Raw genomic sequence first — 24,045 nt, 5'->3', positions numbered from 1 at the left:
TTGTTGTTGTTGTTGTTTTGTTTGTTTTGTATTACTCTTTGGGGCCCGCCACCCACCTCCCAGATAAATACATGGAGACTTATTCTTACTTATGAATGCTCAGCCTCAGCTTGGCTGTTTCTAGCCAGCTTATTATTCTAACTTAGAATATTGTATTTCTCTTTAACTACGTTTTGCCTCTGGTTTTTCACCTTTCTTTATTCTATATATTGTTCTTTCCTTTTTACTCTGTGGCTGATTGGGTGGCTGTGTGGCTGTGTGGCGGGGTGACTGACTGGCCCCTGGCATCCTCCTCTCCTCTTTTTCTCTCTCCTCCCTCTTCTTCTATTTATTCTCTCTGCATGCCAGCCCTACCTGTCCCTCTCCTGCTTGGCTCTTGTCCATTCAGCTCTTTATTAGACCAATCAGATGTTTTAGGTAAGCAAAGTAATGCAGCTTCACAGATTTAAACAAATGCTGCATAAAAGAATGCAACACATCTTTGCATCATTAAACAAACATTCCACAGGATGAATGAAAGTAGCTACTGTTCCACAACAGGAACCGGTTTCCCAAGTTCTTGAGGCATGCTAGCATTTATCTAATGGCCAGAAATCCTCTTACAATCCAGGTTGAGCTCATTTCTGAATATTTTGCTTGTGAGACCTAACAGAAACAAACGGGGAGAAAAATTGCAGCTGTAAGAAATCCCTTCTCCCTAATTGACAAAACCTTTATTACCTTTAATATTAAATGTAAACCGTTCTCCCAGATCCACAAGGAAAAGCCGAACATTGCTGGAGAAAACCTGGGATTTTCTGAGAGGAATTCACAGAAGAATCACAAATGCAGTGCCTAGAGGGAGAGACCTTTCCTTCAAATGATCTCTTCGCAACAGGGAGAGATGGAGGGGAGAAATCAGGAAGGGACAGGGGTCAGGAAGGAAAGAGGGGTCCTTAAGGGCCACTGAGACATTCTCGTCTCACCTGAGAATAACTGTGGATGGAGTGTGTGCCACACAGCTACTTGCTTTGGGGAAACTGGCCAGAAAATGGTGTCTTAGTGCCCATGTTACTATAGAGATAGGTGACACCCGTAAGTATGTCACCTGAGCACCTCACCAAGCCCACCTCCCACACAGCTTTCTCAGGGTTGAGTTGTTGAGTAGTTCATGTTTGAGAAGGTATTTTTCCTTGCTAAGTGTAATTTATTATCTCCGTTGTTATTACGTTTTTGCCCCAGGAGTTTCCCCTTTGAGAGTTGTGTGATTTTGCAGGGGATGCTGGAAGACAAACTGCAGATGACATGGAAGCCTTGGCATGGCTTGGGGACATTGTCCCACTTCTCCAGTGCGTGTGACACACATCCTCACAGCTGTCTTAAGGTCCGTCAGCTGGGTGCAGCACCATCGACCGCCTGGATGGTTAGATGTCTGCTGGGTGGATCATGATTCAGAGAGTAGATTTTCCTGCCATTTTTATTGACCCTGTGGGAAAGTGTGGTCCTAAGTGGCATGTACTGCTCAGTCAGACCGTGAGGTTCTTAGAGCCAAAGGCAATTCCTGACACCTCGTGGCATAGGCACTGTAAGTAGTCAATAAATATTGCATTGTGATAGTCAGGTGACTTAGAATCTCAACCAGACAGAAGCAGTCTCTCCAAAGGCTGCTGGGAATGCTCCCATTTAAAGTCCTTGCTGACAGCTCAGAGGGTCTGATGACGTGTTTGTTAAACAGGTGGAGGAAATGATAGTGTCTATGCTTTGCAAGACAGGAAGGGAATTCGAGACGCTTCCAACAACCAAGAGAAATGCCATCCTAGCAGAGTGAGGTGGATGTATACAGTCCCACAAACCAGCACTTTACTGGGAGCAGGAAGGGCATAGCTTCCCGCTGTCAGGCCCAGTCAGTGTGAGCTTCTCACCTTTAAACAAAGATAATATCACCAGGTCGGGGTGTAGCTCCGTTGGAGAGTGTGTGTCTAGCATGCACAAAGCCCTGAGTTCGAGCCCTAGCACCACATAAAGCTGGGTAGGGTGGGAAATGACTTTAATCCCAGTGCTTAGGAAGTGGAGGCAGGAGACCCAGAAATCAAGGTCATTTCCAAGCAGTCCATTCAAGGGTCAGCTTGGGCTACTTGAGGCTCAGTCTCAAAATCAAATCAGATCAGCACTTCCCATGGGGCTGCTGTGTAAGAGTCGATAAGTGGAGGGAGGTGACGCATCCAATACAATTCTGGGTGCATAGCAGGTTCTCAAGAAGTGGCACAGCTTGTGAAACATCCCCTAAATCTGGAGGGAGAGCCACGGCAGGACTCGGGTACAGTGACCAGAGGGAGGGTGTGCCAGTCTCTTCTCTGTTTCTGTGATAGGACATCATGACTAAAGACGTCATAGAAGAAAGGTTTTGTCTGGCTTCTTGGTCCAGAGGAATAGGAGTCCATCATAGCAGGGAAGTGTGGCAGCAGGCATGGTGTCAGGGACAGCTGAGGGCCCACGACTTGAACTGCAAGCAGAATACAGAAGGAGCAAGCTAGGAATGGCTCTGGCTTTGAAATGCCAAAGCCCACCCCCAGTGGTGCACTTCTTCCATCAAGGTCAAATCTCTTAAACTTACCTAACCAGCCCCACCAACTGGGGACTGAGTGTTCAAGCACCCGAGACTATGGGGAACGTCTCGTTCACACCGCCACAGAGGTTACAGGACTCAACACCGTGACACCATTTCCTAAGCTGAGGCATAGCGGGCAGCTGGTACATTTGAGAGCACATTGCCAGACTGTTATGCATCTGACTTAGGTGTTCTCTTGGGTCCCCATGTGACAGATTAGTGGCATTCTGGATAGACCCAACCATGGTCATGTGCTAAAAAGCAAAACAATAGCAAAAAAATAACCCTGTAAATATTGGAAGACATCCATGGAGATGTGACCAGGAGAGGTGTAGGCATTGAGGGTAACTGTGGAGGAAATGGGGGGTGTGGGGAAGGCAGAGAAACTCCCCCAGTGTTTAAACCTCTGCCATGAACCACTGTTTCATATATTTCATTTTTTTGTTTTCTTGTCTTACCCAAGGGTCAGACATCTGGTTACAGCTTACTGTACTGGGTGCATATTACTGTGTAACAAATTGTGACAATCCTAATGACTTTAATCAGTGTAAATCTATTACCTCACATTCTTAAGAGGGCAAGAGTGACATTTCCAGGGTGTCGGGGGAGCAGGCATTGGTCTTGGAGTAAGAAGGGGATGTTCTTGGGGCTAGGAGCAAGCTAGAACCACATCAAGGGTTCCATAACATGGTTCCAGACAGGTCCAGTGGGTTTGGGGGAAAGGAGGCTTACAGAATTCCCCAATAGCTGTATCACTGAATGGTGCGGGAGAATTGTCTGTAATCTATCAATCATGTTTTAAATAAATGCTGATTGGCCAGGCAAAAAGTATAGGTGAGAAAACCAGACAGGAAGTAGAAATGATGCAATGAGAACAGGAGAATTCTGGGAAGGAGGAAGTTGATTCTTCCCAGTCCTGCACAGACCACCAAGGAAGCAGGATGTGACCTGCCAGTTGAAAAAGGTACTGAGCCATATGGCAAAAATAGATCAGAATAATGGGTTAATATAAGCTACAAGAGCTAATAAGTAGCCTGAGATAATGGGCCAGTCAGCTTTATATCTTATAGAGACCTCTGTGTGATTTTCTTTGGTGCTTGCCAGCTGTGCGGAACCAGGCGGGACAGAAACCCCCAACAAGCAGGCCCTTCATGTTACAACTGAAAAGTCTTATATCAGCATGGGTGAAGAATTCCCCAAAGATGCATAGATAGAGTTATCCCCTGTCCCCCATTTAGCCAAGCTTCCACTTCTAGGACCTTCAGAAACCATGTGTAGGCAGATGCTGTGAAGCTGGGTGGGGCTAACTGTGTGGCTGGGGTCTCAGATAAGGATCAGATGCTCCCAGACTCCTCTACAAATGGAGTAACAAACCTGATCCCTAGGGGATGACAGGGATGGTGGCAGACATGCTCTGCCTAGAGGGCAGTGTTCACAACAGTTATTAATTATGGAATTGGAGCAAGCGGACTCTTCACTGATGTGTATTGAGCTGCGGGTGACTCTTCCCCCACCAACAGCCTTGTGGAGACCGAGGGAAAAAGGACAATTGAATATGATTCAATATCACATTGCAACTTCATAATAAAATATTAATATGCTACCAAGCACTTGTCATGGCAACCACAAGAAAATACAGAGTGTTCGTCTTGTACCGGGCTGTGTTTTAATCTTGTGACACGTGCTACCTGACTGGCTCCGTCTCCCTCAGTGGTATGTACTGTTGCTTTCATTTACCCAAAGAGAGGAAAGGGCCAGAGCAGGTCATGGGTTGCCCAAGGTCACACAGAGGCAGGTGCATGGTGGCTCTGCTGTTCACCCTCAGCTCTGTCACACGGATGCCTCAACATAGTTGGGATGGGGCCGGTCACACGGTGCCCGTTTTCCCAGAGTGCATCTGTGGTTAAGGATGCGCTTTGTATGTTTCTGCCCAAGGTTCTTGGCATTTTAAAATGATTCTCTAAATGTCTCACATCATTTAAAAAATACTTTGGGGCGACTACTTGCCCAGCAAGCACCGCAGAAACCAGTGGGGGTGCGTTCTCAGTCGTAAGCTGGGTGGTTTCTAAGGAGGAATGACAGTGGAGATTGACCTCTCCTTGAGAGGGGGAGCTGCTAGGGAGAGGGGGAGGGGTGTTGTTCACCCTCATGTAGCTCCTGGCATCTAGAAGGTATTTCCTCAGTGTCCATCTTTATCTGATCTCACCATGTTCCCAGTCAAGCTCAGCTGAGAGCTGTGTGCATGGGATGTCTGACAGAGAGGGACTGGCCTAGCTAGGGAGGCTGTGGGACCTCCTACATCGCTCAAGACTGTGCCCCTGTGGCAGCATTGCCATGCTTCCTGTGTCATGCTGGCTGGTAGGCCACACTCAGGCTTGGTGGCTGCAGTGTGTTAGCAATGACAGCGTTGTCTTTCATATCCACCACCCAGCCCGGACGCCAGGTCCAAGTCACGGTCAGCTTCCTGCAGACATCTGGAAAGCCGTGGGGCTGTCACTCCTGTCTCCCCTCAGCAGCCTCGCCTTTGCTAATCATCTCCCCAGAGACCTTTTAAAAAAGAGAGATGGCTGAGGTCTGCCTTTTCCAAACCGCCGCGCCCCTCCGCTCCGATCGCTGTGGTTTGCAGCAGATGGAATCCCGTGGAGATTTAATGTGAGGTTTGGGAGAGGCAAAAATCCTCCAGAAGGGAAACAGAGGTGGGGGAGGCTTGCTCTCTCCTCTTCTGTGTGGCAAAACTTTCCAAAGGGAAACAGCTTGGGTGTTGGGAATTCCTCGGAGGACACCGTCATGAGGATGTCTGTTCGGCACATATGCCACCAAGGGCTGGGAGCGGGATAGCCCATGGGGCTGTGCCCCAGACAATTATTCCTACCACTACCCAGCATGCTAAGGTGGTGTAGAGGTGTGTCACCTCCTTGGATAGTTACAACCCCCTTTGCGAGTGAAGAGCTCGGGGCTGGCTTCTGGGACGCAAGTGATTCAGCCAGCATGCTGAACCCAAATGGGCTTCTCTTCTGCCCAGTCTACATTATGGTTTCCAGAGCCTCCTGGGGGTACTCACATTGAGTCCCTGGCCTGCCTGTCTTGCTCCTGACACCTACCTCATAGATGTTTATTCTAGCAGGTGGCTCCTGGACTTTGTAAACCACCCTATTTTCTCACCTGAACAAGGGAAGATTGCTCTGCCCTGAGCTCAGCGTGTGGGCTTCAGTGTCCACAGAACATTAACCAGGAGCTCGTGACAACGGAAGTCATGAGAGCTGGACAAAAACTGTCCCTGGGGATAGTTGGGAAAGTCGGCCTAAGTGGAATCAGTCCAATGGAGTGGGGGAGGGGATTAAACATGTGGACAACTTTGAGATCTGTAGAGGGCAGAGAGCTGGGGGGCCGCAGCGAGGGGGTTACTTCTTCTTACAGCATTCGAAATGAAACAGTCGGGCAAGCATTTTACCACGCAGACTCACCTACACGGTGAGCCCAGACTGTCCGTGAACTCATTACCTAGCTCAGGATGGCCTTGAATTCCCAGCCTGCCTGCCTTTTGAGTGCTTTTGCTCTTCAGCTTCTCGAGTGCCTGGGATGAGACAGAGAGCAGCGAGGCCTCAAGAGCTGTCAGAGACAAAGGTGTCGCCGCAGGAGGCATGGAGAGGAGGGAGGGCTGGAGCTATTTGGAGGGAAGGGGTTGCTGGGGTTTTTGGTAACACTCCAGGATGTGTTAGTAGACATTTCCATCCCCGGCCTCCCAGACAGTCCAGGATAAATAATTTAGGTGATTTTGAATACTTGAGAGGTCTAAAGGTCTTTAGTTCCCATCAGTGAGGCCCGTGTTTTCTGAGTGGATGGATTAGATGTGTCAGAATGTAGATGGGTGATACTCCCTCCTTCCTGGCGCATCCCAGCCTGTTCCTTAGGCCCTCTCCGGGACACCATGGGCACAGGGATCTTCCCCTTGCAGGTGAACAACGCCGTCCAGCTTCTTCGCCCCCATTGCTTCCCAGGGCACCTCTGCCCTTAACCCCCCCCCCGACACCTTCCCTCCAGGTCTCCATCTGTTCAGAGCTGATCTAATAGAAAAGCAGCCCAGCCTTGCTGGCTCCAGCTTCCCTCTGCCCCATCCATCCTGCCTCAGGAATACAAAGCACCACGTTCCTTGTGGGGTGAGAATGCAGAGGCATGCCCTCGGTTCTGCGGGCACAGAATAGACATTACCAGGCCAAGCTGACCTCGTTTCTCACCCCCTGTCCCCAGGGCACAGAAGGTAAATGTTGCTCTCTGAACACGGTCCTATTCTTAAGATAAAATCCCAGTTCTTTGTATTTTACATGTTTGCATATGGCTATTTTGCTTGCATATATATCTGTACGCTACATACGTATGGTGCCTGCATAGGTCAGAAGACGGCATCAGAGCCCCTGGAACTGGAGGTCTAGACAGTTGTGAGATGCCCTGTGGGTGCTGGGAATTGAATCCGAATCCTCTGGAGGAGCAGCCGGTGCTGTTATCCACTTAAGCCATTTCTTCAGCCCCAAATTCCAGTTCTTTCCCCCAGCACACTCCCAGCCTGCCTAGCGCCTGTTCTCTGCCTGTTTCTCCATTACAGCCCCTCATCCTCATTGTCCTTCATTCCCTGCCCCAGGACCTTAGCCCTGGCTGTGTCTCCCTTGCTGCCCTCATCCCGCTTACTGCTCAGCTGATGCAGCACCCTCAGCAGCTCTTACCGTGGGTGAGCAGGTTGGTGCCTGCGACAGGGAGACACCCAGAGGTGTGCTTGGCTAAAATGCTCACCTGATGCAGCACCCTCAGCAGCTCTCACTGTGGGTGAACAGGGGGGGGGGTGGTTGGCACCTGCAATGGGGAGACACCACAGGGGCTGTGCTTGGCTAACATGCTAACCTTCACTCTTTAGCACTGGGCTTCACCACCCACTGACTTCTAGATGTTTTCTGGGCAGTGGTTCTCAACCTTCCTAGTGCTAAGACCCTTTGAGACAGTTCCTCATGTTGTGGTGAGCCCCAACCATACAATTATTTTCATTTCTACTTCCTAAATGTAATGTTACTACCATTATGAGTCATAATGTAAATGTCTGATATGCAGGCTATTTGATATGTGACCCTCTGAAAGAGTCGGCTGACCTCCAAAGGGGTCATGATCCCCATGTTGAGAACCAGTACTAAGGGGCCACAGCCTAGACCTGATGCTGTCCTGCCTCTGTGAGCCTTCCCTCCTCCTCCCTCCCCTCCTCTTCCCTTCCTCCACTTTCCCACATATAACATTGATGGCATCTTTAATATCTTTCCTGCAGCATCTTTGCAGGCCTTCATTCATCCTGGGATTGGCCTTTTGTGTTATAATGGGCCTGGGAGAATTAGTTATGTTTTCTGATATCCATTGTATTAGTCAGGAGTCTCTAAAGCAGTGGTTCTCAACCTGTGGGTCGGACCCCTTTGGGGGTCACATATCAGATATCCTGCATTTAAGATATTTATGTTACAATTCATAACAGTATCAAAATTATAGTTATGAAGTAGTGATGAAATAATTTAATGGTTGGGGTCAGCACAGCATGAGGAAAGGTATTGAAGGGTCATAGTCTTAGAAAGGTTGAGACCACTGCTCTAGAGGGACAGAACTGATAGAATAAACATATGTTTTTAAAGGGATTTAATGACTGGCAACAGAAGAATCAAAAATCCAGTGTTCAGTTCTTGAGATGGAGTCAGCCCTCCATCTGGGGTTGGGACCCTGGAGAACTAGAGAGCTGCCTGTCTCCAGTCGATGCGGAATCCCAAGGAAGAGGTTCTAACACCAGTGAACGTGTGCCTATGCAGCAGGAGAGAAAAAGTCACCAGTGAGAGTGAGGACAAGCTGGCAAAGAGCAAACGCTTCCTTCTGTGTCCTTTTCTGTGGCTGCCACCAGAAGGAGTGGCCCAGATTTAGGGTAGGTCTTCCCACCTCAAATGATCCACTCAAGGAACTCCCTTACAGGTGTCCCCAGCTGCTTGGGGTTTATTTAATTCCAGATGTTGTCAAATTATCAACCAAGATTAGCATCACACTTATCCTCTGGCAGGTATATATTGTGAATTTTTGTCCTGGATGGAACTAGCCTTCTCTCCTCCTCCTCCTCCTCCTCAACCTCTTCCTCTTCTATTTCTGTTTGTTTGTTTGCTTTTAGATAGGCCTTTCCTAAATCAAAAGTTTCTATTTTTAAAAAACTCATTTCATTTTATTTATTCTGTGTGAATGGGTGTGTATGTTGTGGGTACACACATGCTGCTTGTGGAAAGCAGAGAACAGCCTTGTAGGAGTTGGTTCTCTCTTCCACCATGTAAATCCTGGAGATCAAACCCAGGTTGTCAGGCTTGGCAGCAAGCATTTTTCTCGACTAAGCCATCTTGCAAACCCCTGAAGTACAAATTCTAATGGTTCTTTAAAATAAATACACAGAGTCAGCTATCGGGATGAAAGCTGAAGAATCAGAGAAGCAGAGCAGCCAGACACTAGAGAAAGTTCTTACCTCTACCGATGCTCAGACCAAAGGGGGCGATCCTGTCCTTAGACTTCATCCTCAGACTGCTGCTTCAGACTGCTCTGAGCTCCTGTCTCCTCCCGCCTTATATTCCTCTCTCTGCCCAGTCATATCACTCCTGTCTCCACCTCCCTAGTACTAGGAATAAAAGCGTGGGATCCCAAGTGCTGCAATCACCTTTTGTAGGGGGAGCTGCGGGCTGCGTTCCTGCCGCCTGGCTCCTGGCCGCCAGCTAGCTTATGCTCCTAAATAATTACATGGAAACTGTATTCATTTAAACACTGCTTGGCCCATTTCTATTAATGTGTGTAGCACCGAGATGGTGACTTACCAGGAAGATTCTAGCCTACATCCATCTTGGGTTGGAGCTTCATCGCATCTGCTCTGGAGAGGAGAGGCATGACGTCTGCCTCACTTCCTCTTCCTCCCAGCATTCTGTTCTGTTTACTCTACCCTCCTATGTTCTAACCCATCAGGCCAAGCAGTTTCTTTATTAACCAATGACCTTCCTCCATCAACCTTTGCATGAACTCTGTTTCTCTTTTGGACTGGATCGATTTTGTGTAGCCCAGGGTGGCCTTGAACTCACAGAGAGATCCATCTGCCTCTGTCTCCTGAGTGCTGGGATTAAAGAGGTGTGTGCCACCACTGCCTGGTCTCTATGGCTAACTAGTGGTTTAGCTCTGCATTCAGATCTTCAGGCAAGCTTTATTTGCTAAAACATCAACAAGATATCACCACAAACCCTGAAGGTTCTCATTCTGATAGCAATTAGCTAATCTGTTTCCACACTGTTGGTTAGCACTGAAAGTCACATTTTAAAACCTATGATGCACCTGCTGTGGTGGAAATGGAGGGCTGTCTAATCATTGAATTCCTTCTTGGAACTGTGGCAGCTTGCCTGTCCTTGAAGAGGCCACCTCCCCAGGTTCTTTTCACTACTTAGAGGCCGAGTTGGTGCTATCTCCGGACCCTGGTCCCTTCCCAGAGTGGGTGGCGATAGGGCTCCATCGGTGTGTGCACGGCAAGGGTGGATTGGTTCGTTTCTGTCCTGACAGGCTGAAAGACAAAGCCAGTGTTTTCCTTGCACACTGGGTGCCATTTCCCCAGGTTCTTCCTGGGACTGAGATTCTCTGGAAACACTGCCTCATAAATATTGAATCGTGTCCTTACCTTCTGTGCAGGCCTCGGCGACTGCTTCCTAAAAATGAATTTGGAGTCGGGTAGTAATTACCCCTGGAGATGTTCACTCCAATCTGAGAGCAGATTAAATAATGAATAGGAATGTCATTTGTGCGTTCCAATTTAGAATCCCCATCTCATTCTTTGTCTGGATGAAATTGAATGTCAAGAGCGATAGGGAACTGCAGGGAAGTGGTGGCTGGGGAGGGTCGGGAAGGACAGATAGGAGGGCCACAGGGCTGGGTTCCGAGGCAGGGGCTCTGAGCACTGGGGCCCCACTGCCCCTTAAAGACTAGGCAGGTAGCAGAATGGTGGGGATAACACAGGTCAGACAGGCAGCATTAGGGGGTGTGCCCTGCAGAATCCGATTCCCATCTTTTTGACATTTTTCCCTTGGGGGAAATGGTAAAATACAGAAAAACACTAATGAGGAAAAAATATCCATCTATTGTCTTGTCAACCAAAGACAGCCACTATTAGCATTTTCCTCCCAGCCTATTTTTTCTGCTTGTTTTTTTTTTTTAAAAAAAAACATGACTTAAGCCCATAGTATAGACACAGCTGTGGCATCTGCAGAGAGGGTTGCACCTCGCTCAAGATACAAGCATCTGAAAAACTGATTGTGCGCACTTCTCCAATAGCTCCGGGGATTCTTATCTTATTGGGTCCTTGGGTGCTGGGATGCATGCAGAGGACTTTCTGGGGCCTACCTTATGCAGCCATCCCCCATGTTCAGAAGACACAGATCCTTTTAGGGGCTGAGCACACAGACCCTGGAGCAAGGTTCTGACTGTACTGTCATCCTCAGCATCCCAAAGCTGTGAGATCTTGGGTGGTCCCTCCCCCTCACGGAGCCTCAGTAATACATGTCTGACATGGGAGGTCCTTCTGTATATGTGTTGCTTTTATTGGTTAACGAATAAAGCTGCTTTGGCCTATGACAGCGCAGAATAGAGCAAGGTGGGAATTCCAAGCAGAGATAGAGGAGAAAAGAAGGTGAAGTCAGAGAGACACCATGTAGCTGCCGAAGGAGACAGATGCTGGATCCTTACCAATAAGCCAAAGCCTTGTGCCGATACACAGATTGGTAGAAATGGGTTGGTTTGAGATGTAAGAGCTAGTTCATAAGAAGCCTAGGCTGTTGGCCAAGCAGTGTTGTAATCAATATAGTTTCTGTGTGATTATTTTGTGTCTGGGTGGCCGAGAAATGAATAAACAATCTCTGACTACAGGATGGGGCCAGCTTTCCCAAGTGTGTGGAGGTGGGGGGGGAGTAGGGACAATTGTTCTTTTAGGGGTTATCAATCCATTATCCCAGGACCTATGAGGGGCCAGGCTAGCTCTGGGTATGGAGGGGGCAGCTCAGCATGGCCCTCTTACTTTACTGCATGGTTTGCATGGGTCCCTGTGGTAACATGGGCAATGGGCATCAATATAGACCCCACCTGAACCAGGACCATGGATCCAGACATGGGCATCAGTAGCACCTTTAGCCCAGATGTTACCATGGACCTGGGTAGTAGTATGGGCCTCTCAGATTATCATGGGCCCGACAATATCATGGTCCCCAGGCTCCAACATGGCTCACGAATGGTACAGGAAGGCAAACTGTTCTGTAGAGAGTAACACAGGCATTATAGTACCAACTTGTGGGACCACATTTCAGGAGAGCCTAAAGCTGAGTTATGATGAGTGGCTAAGGGGCAGGACCACACCTTGACCAGAACTGCTGAATAATGCAGACTTCATACCTTCTATTTAAACTTAAACCTTGTGTCAGGACGTCAAAGATGGGGTGGGAGTTGGGGGTGGGGGTGTGCTCTTCCCAACATGGTCACCCTGAAAACATCTGCTTCCTCTGCCTTTTGTCAATCATAACTGTCTCTTTAATCCATGGAGTGGATATAGCTGCCTGGGCTTAGGTTGCAGGGGCCCTGTGCTGGACAGTTTTATGTCAACTTGACACAAGCTAGAGTCGTCAGAGAGGAGGGGTCCTTAATTGAGAAAATGCCTCCATAAGATCAAGCTGTAGGCAATTGGTGAGGGAGGGTCCAGCCCATTGTAGATGCTGCCCTGCCCCCAGGCTGATGGTCCTGGCTTCTAGAAGAAAGCAGCTGAGCAAGCCCCGATGAACAATTCAGTAAGCAGTCCCCTCCATGGCCTCTGCATCAGCCCCTGTCTCCAGGTTCCTGCCCTCACTGCTTTTGATGATGAACGAACTCTGCTAGACAGAACTGTGAGTGAAATAAACCCTTTCCTCTCCGAGTTGCTTTTGGTTTCATCACAGTAACGGTGACCGTAACTGAGACAGGTCCCCACAGTCTAGGCTTTGACCCTACCAACTCCAGGAACAATGGGACGAATTCATAGGGTCCGGTGAGACATTTAGTATGTACGTACAGGGTGTGCTACTCAGGTCACGGTGACTGTCATATCTGTCACCTGAGATGCTACTTCTTTGTGTTGGGAGCATTCAGGCTCTCTCAGAGCTCGTTTGAAATATGTTTTCATTGCTTGCCAACCATAACTATCTCACCATGCTGTAGAGCATAGTGAGTTATTTTTCCTACCCTTCTGGGCCCTGGACCCATTAGCCACCCTCCTTCCATCACGGGTTCCAAAGTCCTGCTAATGGCTGTTCTGCTGAATGCTTCCTTGAAATCAGCCATTTAGGAGGAATTCACCTTGGGGACTACAGCTTGTGAAGGAAGTTGCAGGGGATGGGCTGATTACAGGCCTGGGAGCAGCAGACACGGCTTTCCACCACTCTATGGGGAAAGGCAGATGCATTCCTGGGGACCAAGGTAATGCATGGGAAATGGGGATCCGCATAGAGTCTGCCTCTGGCCAACCAGTAATCACCTTGTGTTCTCTTGGAGCTTCAGCCTAGGGCAGAAGAGGAGGGTTTCAGCTCTCCTCTCTGTCACCAACAAGAGTGCCCGGGTTCTAGCTGAACACACTTGGAGGCCCAGAACTGTTGGCTAGCCTCTGGCTGAATGTCCATCCTCGGAGCACTAGGGTGGGTCTTGGGGCACAGCGGGGAAGGGTTTCATAGGCCCTAGCTCTGCTTTCTCCCTGAAACAGCTGGAGTTCGTTCTTAGCCTCAGTTTCCTTACCAGGACACTGGGGATGGAAATGTGCATTTAGACTGTGGCTGTGGGATTAAGAGGGTAGGCCGTGTACGGTACTTTCCTGCCAAGCGGAATTTCTGTCTAGGGTGCGGTGTGCTGGTGACTGGAAGCCTCATCAAGAGTCTTAAAGAAAAAGCCCAGCACCTCAAGCCCCTCCCAGCCCTCGGGCTCCTCCCAGCTCTCAGGCCCCTCCCAGCACCCAGGCCCCTCCCAGAGCCTCAGGCCCTACCCATCAAATGCACCTGCAGTTCTCTGAGAACTCCAGGGCACTCAGAAGCTGGGAACACGGTGTTCCTCTGCCGTCTCCAGCCCTCCCTGCTGAGACATTGTGTTTCTGAGGCAGCTGGGTTTCCCACGGTCTTATCCCAGCCTTCTCCACGGGCTTTCCCTCCACCCACATCGGGCAATACTCAAAGCACACAGCAGCCGGAGATGCCAGGCTCTTGCAGTTTCGGGGAGCCCTAGTCTGGGGGATTAAGCCTGGATTCCCTACTTTCACTCACCTGCCCGCCCCCACACAGAAAAGACAGATCTTTGAGCTTCTGCGGCAGTTTAACACTGGTGACTAAATCGCCCTTGGCAGCTTCGTTCTTACGTCTTAAAATGCACCTGTGTGAGCCCGCCATCCGGAGAAACCCCACGGTGCGCAATTCTGCAAAGCAAACAATTCCAGGCTAATTCGCCATTTACAAAGCCCAATTTTTGCATATTATAATTTCAGAACAAAACCGGTTAAGCTGTTGGAAGCTTGAGTTCTTGATGAGCTGTATTCATTTTCCCCCCCTCAGGGGTAAAATAAGTCTCTTTTCCTGGTCTTGGGGTGGGATGAACACAGTTACGCTTAGGACTTTAAAAACCAATGTCAACAATAAAAACAAAACCATATACTTTCAAGTACATGACTCTTGAGTGTATGGCTTGTTGATCCTTACATAGGAATACGCCTGTGTAGATGGAAACAAGAATGTTCATAGCATCCCATAGCTTACACGTCCACTTCTTAGCCAGCGGTACCTCCTCCGAAAGTGCCTGTCTCTGATTTAGCTGGCTTGGACTAATTTTCCTGTTTTTGAATGTCTCACCACACTACTCATAGTGTAGTGGCGGCTTGTATAGTTAATACACCCCTCTTTATTGGTCCTCTTCATTGTCTGCGGGCTGTTTCCAGTTCTGTGCCATTACAGAGGAGCCTGCTGCACTGGATGTGATGGTGTAGGAGGCTGAGGCTGGAGGATCACAAGTCAGGCCGGCTTGAGCTATATAAACAAGGTCGTTGTAAGAAATAGGATCTGCCTGCTGTGTTTGGCGTTGGCACACGCCTGTGCCGCGTGTCTCTGTCAGAATTCTGAAGCCACAGACTTTTTCATGTTGAGCTTAAGTTGACACCATAGAACAGCACCCAGAAGTGGAACTGTATTTTCATAAAGAGTTCTAAGAATGGACCCAGGATATCACAACAATGAGGTCATGAAGTCCTTCAGTCTGGGAAGGCATGAGGCGGGAGTCCTCTGTTGCTCTTACCCAGGCCATCCTGTCACAGCTTGGCAGGAACTGCAGACTCCTCAGTGCCAGTAGGGTAACGAACAGCCCATGCAGAACCCCTCTTCTTTGCTGGACGGTGGTGGCGCACGTCTTTAATCCCAGCACTCAGGAGGCAGAGACAGACGGATCTCTGTGAGTTCGAGGCCAGCCTGGTCTACAGAGCGAGTTCCAGGACAGGCTCCAAAGCTACAGAGAACCAAACCAAAACAAAATTCTTCTTCTTTAAAACGATTTTTTTTAATTTATTTATTTAATGTGTATAAGGGTTTTGCCTGCATGTATATATGTTTATCACATGTGTGCAGGGCCTGCGGAGCCCAGAAGAGGGTGTGGGATTCCCTGGAACTGAGCAATGGATGATTGTGAACCACGTGGATGCTGGGAAGCCAACCCGGTCCTATGCAAGTGTAACAATTGCTCTTAACCACTGAGCCATCTCTCCAGCCCTCCTTTCCTTTCTTGCTAGACTGTTGCCTAGAGTGTATCATGGAGACCAACCAATGTGAGACCTGTGATGTCCTGTCAGCCAGGGTGATGGTTGCCGGACCTTTCTGTTGTGTCCCCTTGTTCACTGCACTGGCCCATAGGAGCCCACCCCCTCCCCTCAGCTGCTATTTGGGGAGTGTTTATTATGGGCAGTTAAAATGGGTGTTTTCTCCACTGTGGAAGTCCTCATTTGGGCTCAGATACTTGAGCTGTTTTCATACTCCATGTGCACTGATGGTTGGGAGACCTTTCCCATTGCTCCTCGGGAGTTTTTGGTAACTCTGGGATCCTGAACTCTGGTTCTGACCTTTAGAATCAACCTCCTCTGGGAAACAGAGCTTAGGGAGCAGTCTTTGTGTCCTGATCTTAAGAGGAGTGACCACTGGTCACCATTAACCAGAGAGTGAAAGCGCTGAGTATCCTTTACCAGGTAATCAGAGCCAAGGGCTGGGCTTGGCAGTATCTGGGATGTCGTGATCTACACAGAGAGGCAACCTTGTGTTTCATGACTTCTTGCTTTCTCAGGTATCGGCTTTGGCTCTTGCTGAGGAAAATGGTGAGCTGTAGGCCCCTGCTCTGGGTTCTGTCTTCAGTACTCCCCCAAGGTTCAGGAAAGATTGAGTCTCGAGCCATGGTGCTGTTTGGAGGTAGTGAAACCTTTAAGAGGCAGGGCTTATGGGAAGGAGTTAGGTCCTTGGGGACATGTCCCTGAAGGGGAGTGTGAAGCTCTACCTGCCCCCTGCTTTCCAGCTATTTTGGGGCAAGCAAGTTTCCTGTTACCTGCTGTTGCCATGGTGTTTTGTCTTATTATAGGCTCTAAGGCAGTGGTTCTCAACCTTCCCATTGCCACAACCCTTTAATACAGTCCCTCATGTTGCGGTGACCCTCCCACCCCAACCATAAAGTTACTTCAATGTTACTTCATGTGTGTAAGTTTTGCTACTGTTAGGAATCATAATGGAAATATCTGATCTACAGGATGATCTAAAGGGCTGGGTGCTCATGGAACAGAACTTCCAAAACTGTGAACTGATAAACCCTTTCCTCTTTACACATTGGTCCTCCTGGGTATTTTGCCACAGTTATGGAAGCTGTCTAGCACAGCCTGCAGGGCTTAGGCCTTTCTCAGGCCTTCCTCTCCTCACAGGGTTCCCTTCTTCCTGCTTTCCCAATTCAATTAACAGCACAGAGGATGCCATTATTGGCTGATTTTGGGGGGACCAGGTACAGGCTGTTTGGGTCCTGGGAGAGTCATTCTCCTTGGAGGGTGGCCTAGGACACTCTTACACAGTCCTTGGAATGGTTGTAAAACAGCTTGTCTCCACCCTTGGGGAGAGCATGGGTTGAGTGGGGTTGCGGGTCATAACCGCCTGTGACTATACCTGGGAGGAGTGGCTGGCATCTGAAGGGCAAGGATCAGAGGTGGTGAGCATGTCCCTGAGGAGGCACTGCCTGCTCCTCATACAAGCAGGATTGTCTTGAGAAAGGACACTTCTATGGGGGCAGTGGAGGTGGTCAGTGGTTAGAGCAGGAATCTGAAGACGCATAGCTGGGGCTCCATCTTGACTTCATGGTTATTAAGTTGTGCGACAGGTGGCATCTTCCCCAATTTTTCTGTGCCTTAGTTTCCTTATTTGTAGAGTAGGGGAAATAATGATATATGTCCTCAAGTGGTTATGAAAGCTACAGCCATGATAGTGTGTATAGAGAGACCATACAATGTCCTTGAGTGGTTACGGCCATGATGATGTACATAGAGACCATACAATGTCCTTGAGTGGTGATGGAAGCTGCAGCCATGATGATGTGGGTAGAGAGACCATATGACTTGTCATTGACCTTTTTGTAAGGTAGATTTACCTTGTTTCATAGTAGGAGGTGATACAGCCCACTATGGTAGGAAGGCAGGGCAGCAGTGGCTGTGGCAGTATGGGGCTGCTTGTTCATATCTAGGTGGGTCAGAAGGCAGTAAGAGGACCAGGCCAGGCCTCAGCTGGCTTTTTCCTTGTTCCTTTTCTGTTCAGTCCAGGACCTAAGCCCCCAGGATGATCCATCTATAGTCAGGGTGGATCTCATTCCTCGTAGCCAACCCCTTCTGGAGAAGCCGGCACAGATATGCCCTAGGTGCTTCTTCATTTAACCAGGTTGCCCATCACAGTTGATCCCTGAAGATGGCGTTTATAAATGTCTGGTCATTGGGTCTGCAATCATTCATTTCAGCCTAGCGTGGGAAGCGCACAAACACAAGACAAAGTGACGTGAGGAGGGACGCAGAAAGGGGGTTTTGCATCCTTCCATTAATGTCTAATTTTCAAAAAGTTCAAGATATGATTTGTGTGTGCATACATGCATGTGTGTGTGTTACTGGGGATCGAGCTTAGGGTAACATAGGACTAGGTGTATACCACACAATGATAGCCTCAGCCCACCCTTCTTTTATTAGCCCTTATTAAAATCTACATTTATTTATATTTATTTCATAGGTATGAGTCTTTTTCTGGCATGTAGATCTATGCACCATGTGTGTGGTGCCCACTGAGGTGGAAGAGAGTGTCAGAATCTCTGGAACTGGAGTTATAGACAGTTGTGAGTCACCCTGTGGGTCCTAGGAACTGAACCCTAATCATACGGAAGAGCAGCCAGTGTTCTTACCCACTGAGCCATCTCTCCAGCCTCTCCAATTAATTTCAGACTTTAAAGTTACCTAAGGTCTTTTCTCTCCTAAAATCACTGACTTTATTTATCTATTTATTTATTTTTGGCATCATTCTGAACCTAGATCCTTTCCTCCCATAAAATTGATGACTTGGTTTCTTGGTTTGTTTGTTCTTGAGTTATTGAGGCTAGGGCTTGTTTTGCAGCCCTGGCTGGCCTTGAGCTTGGGAGCCTGTGTTAATCTTCTGCCTCAACCTTCTGATTGCTGGAATTACTCAGTGTGATTTTGATATGAATGTCCAGAGTAACAGTCATTTTTCCCCCCATTTCTGTGACTGAGCAGCTGAAGAAAACAATTTAAGGGGCATTTGCTTTGTTCATGTTTTTTGGAGGTGTCATGGGTCATGGGTATGGTGGGGTTGGGCAGAGCACCTCATGGGAGATGAGGGAGGAAAGGAGAGAGAGAGAGAGAGAGAGAGAGAGAGAGAGAGAGAGAGAGAGAGAGAGATTGAGATTAAACTCTCAGGCTTTCTCCTCTTTTATTCTTCTGGGACCCCAGCTTACGGGATGATGTGACCGGATCTGCCCTCATCCTCACCCAGAAGTACGCTTGATCTCTCAGGCCTTGCTCAGTCCAGTTGACAGGGTTTTCACTCTCGCACTCGGTGGTCACGCTCCCATTCACCAATGACGCACTGCCGATGGAACTGGCTGACTTTGGCAACTGGAAGCAGGGTTTGAGAGGATGAGACAGGTCCGTCCAGAAACGAATTCCCGAGTGCAAAGCCAGACACTTGGCTGGTTCATCTCCTGTAGGACAATAAACAGTAGTTTCTAGGATACCTTTACCCCTGGGAAGAAATCGTGTCTTCTGGGGTAACAACCATAACCGATGTAAGTTTTCAGAATCTTGGCTTCACTTAAGCATAAAAACAGAGGCGTGAATGACTCACCCAGTAAAGGTGGGTGGCGAAGACTCTTGCCGCCAAACCTGACGACACGGGTTCAATCCCTGAACCCACAAGAGAGAAGTGACTTCTACAGGTTGTCCTCCAACTCCACAGGTGCACGACAGCATGCATGTACCCATCCAAACACAATAAACAGGAAAAATTGAGAAACCAGAAAGCTGAATGAACTGGTTGTTTTGTGGGTAGAGGCACACGTGTCTGAGTCTGTGCACACGCGTGTACATCGGTGAGCAATCTCTGTGACACATTCCTCAGATGCTATCCACCTGCTTTTTCTTTTTAAGTTTTGTAGATGTATGTGCATGAGTGTTCTGTCTGCATGTATGTATACGCACGCAGATCTGTGCCTTGTGCCTGTGGTGGTCTGAGAAGGCATCAGGGTCTCTGGAACTGGAGCTATGCATTGCTATAGCCCTCTTAATGGGTGCTGGGAACCAAACTTACGTCCCCTGTAAGAACAATTAGTGCTCCTAACCACTGAGCCATCTCTCTCCAGTGCCTTGTTTTTTGAGACAGCGTCTCTCATTGACTAAGCGCGCAACCAATTAGAATAGGATGTTTGTCACTAGGATGTTTTCAGTGAGCGGACTGCAAGCATAATCCACCATGCCTGGCTTGTATGTGGGTCCTGGGGCTTGAACTCGTGTCCTCATACTTATGCAGCAAGCACTTCACATGTTGAACCCTCTCCCTGCCCAAGAGTTGGTTCCCTGAGCCTCAGAGTCAGCCTGATGTTCCTCCTTCTTAGGTCTGTGGGGTCAGACAGTGTGTAGGCTAACAAGTTCCCAGGAGCTGCTGGCCCAGGGCCTGCATGTGGGAGACTCCAAGAGACTGGGTAAAATCATCTTGTACGATTTAAAAATTGTGCAGTAGCCTCTTTGCCTTATATCCAGGCTGTCGGGGATTTTTTCTGTTTTATCCCCCAGGCTATAGTTGGCTGCTTGGCTGTCTACCTCCTTCAGGGAGCCAGTGGAACCCCGTTATGCTCTGATTTCTGTGATGGTTTTGGCTCAGGAGTCATTAGTGGGGACACTTTAGTTTTAAGTATGTTTTTAATTAAATCAAGCAGTTCATGTTTATAGGCAAAAGTTCTAAGGCAAAAGTTGTTTTTGGGTTTTTTTTTTTGTTTTTTTGTTTTTTTTTTAAAGAAAAAGCTTGGGGTAGATGTCACCCCTGGTGTGGTTGAAGACTAGGCTTGAGGCAATGTTTCTGGGCTACAAACAGAGCGGATGGGGCAGGAGAAGACACTCCACCCACATGCCCAGACCCAGAGGCTGGGTTCTGAGGGCTGTGGACTCCAGGAGCCTGCTTGGAGTCCTTTGAAGCAACAGATGAAAAGCAGGTCTGTTGGCCTGGGAGGACAATGTTCCTTCTTCATTGTTTTGAACTGAAATCACTTGGATGTCTAAGGAGCTGTTTCCATTCCAGCCCCTCCCTCCCCCCCCACACGCTCTTACTTGCAGTACTGGGGCTAAAACCTGGGGCCTTGTCCTTGCTAAGCAAGTGGTCCACCATAGAGCCACATTCCTAGCTCCCAGTGCCTGGCTTTGAATGTCTTCCCACAGCAAACAGCCTGCTCATTCCGGGCCCCAAAGCTAGGAAGCCCCCCTCCCCCGCCCCCGTCCCCGCCCCCCCACTCCTCCCCTCCGCTGCCGCTGCTGCCGATTCCAGCGCTGTTGCCTCTAAGCGAACAGTTTCTCACTGTAGCAGACTTCTTGTTCCCTTTTATCGCGCTTTGTGTAGCTTGTTTCATTGTTGGGAAACAAAATCAGCAGAGAGCACCCGTCTGTCCAGACAGCAGGGCAGCGTGGATAGAGCCTGTTTCCGAGAGGAAAAGAGCAGATACAGATCACCAGTAGGGGGTTTGGAGAGTTCGTGCCAGGCTCTCCTCTGCATTGCTGCAGAAAGGAGGGGCAGAAATAGGAAAGAGCCCAGGCTACAGCCAAGTGGGATTCTTGCATCATCTAGGGCTGCTGTGGGAGCGGGATATCAGCACACTGTTATCAGATGGGAGTGCAGGACCTCTGAGGGGCCACGCGAGGCTGACAACCCTTTTGTTTCTTAGAAAGAGCCTCAATGAAGACCAAGCTGGCCTCGAGCTCACAGGCAGCTGCCTGCCTTTGCCTCCCTAGTGCCGGGCTTAGAGGCATGCACCACCATGCCTGGCCAGAAAAAAAAAAAAAAATCCCTATCTTTCTGTGAAAATTTTAAACTTTCAATCCCCCAACAGGTATAAAGTGGGCACAGTCGGCAGCCATCACGCGTCCCTTCTGTCCCCCAAGTTTGAGTGTCTCAGGCTAGAGTGAGCAGATGAATAAGGCTTTCACCCCGGTGACCACCGGGGGGGGGGGGGCTGGTTTCTGAGGCCACCTCTGTGTTCTAGAAGTTCATCCCCGGAAGAGAGGTGTGAGGTCCGCGCGTTCAAAAGCACCAGGATCTTTCCTCCCAAGCCTTTGCTTCTCAGAAAGGTTCAATTCTGTTCCTATTAGCAGGCTTGGCAATTCCTAATTACTGTATTTATAAAAATGACATACATTTAGAGTGGGCCTCAGGAGCCAGGCCAATTGTCCTCCAGAATGTGCACTTGAAAAGTACATTTTTAAAAGGACAAAAAAAAATGCTTTTGGGTAGGGCTGTCATGTGACAACCCTCCCACTTCCTCGGGCCATTTTGGTCTTTTTTTTTTGGGGGGGGGGTGAATATAAGTTGTTCCTGGGGCCTTTGTTCTGGCGTGGACTCTAACTGGGAACAGTAGACTTTCTTCCAGGCTCATAGGTGGGATGGTTGCTCCTGTTGACTGTGGTTCACTGAGGGCTTTGAAGTTCACACTTCACACGTCTGAGAGGAAGGTGAGGTTGTGGTTTTGACAAGAATGGAGTTGGAAACAAGAGACAGAGGAAGGGTTACCTCGTGGGAGATGACTGAGGGCCTCTAGAGCCTGCAGGTGTCTTCATGTGGGGCCTATCAGGAAAGCCTCTGAGAGCCGCATGCCTGCCTGCCTTCCTTCCTTCCTTCTCTCCCTCCCTCCTTCCCTCCCTCCCTCCCTCCTTTGCTCACTACTTACTCTCTTGCTCAAATGCTCACACATTCAGCCAGAATTTTCAAATATGAGAGAGCTTCTTGATTTGGGAGATGAAGCCATGAGCAGGTCTCATAGAAATCCCTGCCAGGAGCTGGGCGTGGTAGCATACGCCTGTGGTCTGAGCACAGGGTCAGACAAGGCAGAGGTGTGTGCGTTTGTGGCCAGCCTGGGAGATAGCGTGAATTCACAGTATATAACCTGGGGATATAGCAAGACCCCATCTCAAGCAACAAAACAATGGTTCTTGTCCCCATGGAGTATCCTGTTAGGAGTTGGGGGATATTAATACATAAAACACTGGGCTGGCAAGATGCCTCAGTGGGTAGCGGTGCTTGCTGCCAAGCCTGACGGCCTGAGTTCATCCCTGAGACCCACACAGTAGAAGAACAAACTCTCAAAAATTTCCTCCTGACCTTTACCCAAAGGCTGTGCCATGTATGTATGTGTGCAATAAATAAAAATGCAATGATTTTTTAAAAAAATCTTGACATACAGGTAGGTGATATGGAAGCGACTAGAAAAGGAGACGCTTACATTGCAGGGTGCAGGAAAGCCTGGGCTCAGAGAGTCACGTGCAGTCAGTCAACTACAGATGACTAACATTCTTGGTCACCCGCTCCATAGGGATCAGAATGATTGATGGTGCGGAAGTGTGTGGTCCCTCCTGCAGGTGGCGCTGCTGAGCGCCGCTGCCTGCCGCCTGACTGGCAAGATGAGCGATGGTGGCAGGCAGGGCACCCCCTCTGAGGTCACATTCTGCCCTCGCCACCCCGGGTTCTGAGTCTGTGAGATTTATCCTCGACCCTCGAAGATCTATTTTCCTCCAAAGTCCTCGTTTCGCTCATTTCTCCGTAGCGAGGGCTCATTTATCGCGTGGATTTAAGGCTGCTGTCTCTTTAGTCCTCATTTGTAATCTCAGGCACTTCCTACTTTGCGGTTTGTTCCCAGGTTTCCCAGAGGCCCGCTGCTGTGTTCCAAAGCTCTCTGGTTCCTCTGTCCCCTGTGCTGCCTCAACTATAAGATGGTGGTACCACATGCTTCTTGTTCTTGATGGCTAAGTAAAATAACATTTGTACCGAAGTCCACAGCTTTCACAAATAAAAATACAAGACACCTCTGTCCAATAAATAACATTTTTAGTGTATGCCCCAAATGCTTGATGGAGCACATTTACATAGAAAATAATGACATTTCATATGTAAGTGGAAATGGCATGGCTAGGATGTGTTTAATGAGATGGTCTGAATGTCAGAAGTGTCACCGAGTACAGCTTGTCGTCACAGGAGGTAGTGGTGGCACAGAGGAGGGTGGAATGATTGCTGTGTTCTGATAAGCACCGATGCTGAGCCGGCACACCGTGGTAAACATGTCAGACATTTGCAGGTTCCTTTCACCAAGCGTGACCACGCTGTACCTGGCCTTACCAAGATCAGGAGCTGGGACAAAGTCATTGGGGTTCTATCAGTTCCTTCCACTTCTGTTAATATCAGTATCAAATATTAGGAAACGACCCACAAATCCCACTGTAGCCCTGAGCCTTCCTCAGGGTGAAATTTTAAGCCCCCAAACCATGTTCTGGCTGGGCGGTAGTGGCACACGCCTTTAATCTCAGCACTAAGGAAGCAGAGGCAGGCAGTGAAATTACCTGGTGCAAGTGAGAAGGAGACATGGAACACACAGCAAACCCGCTTAGGAGTTTATTAGAGAGGGTGCGAACAGGCCTGGGGAATGGTGTGGAGAGAGAGAGAGAGAGAGAGAGAGAGAGAGAGAGAGAGAGAGAGAGAGAGAGATAGATGGCGTCCAGCTTTTTAAAAGCTGCCTAGCGCATACACACAGGGGGTTGGTGTGACTACATCATATGCAGATGATGCAGATGA

Source organism: Microtus ochrogaster, linkage group LG8 (assembly GCF_000317375.1).
Source record: "Microtus ochrogaster isolate Prairie Vole_2 linkage group LG8, MicOch1.0, whole genome shotgun sequence".
Classification (NCBI taxonomy): domain Eukaryota; kingdom Metazoa; phylum Chordata; class Mammalia; order Rodentia; family Cricetidae; genus Microtus; species Microtus ochrogaster.
The sequence above is the reverse complement of the archived record's forward strand: the minus strand, read 5'-3'. Positions refer to the sequence as shown.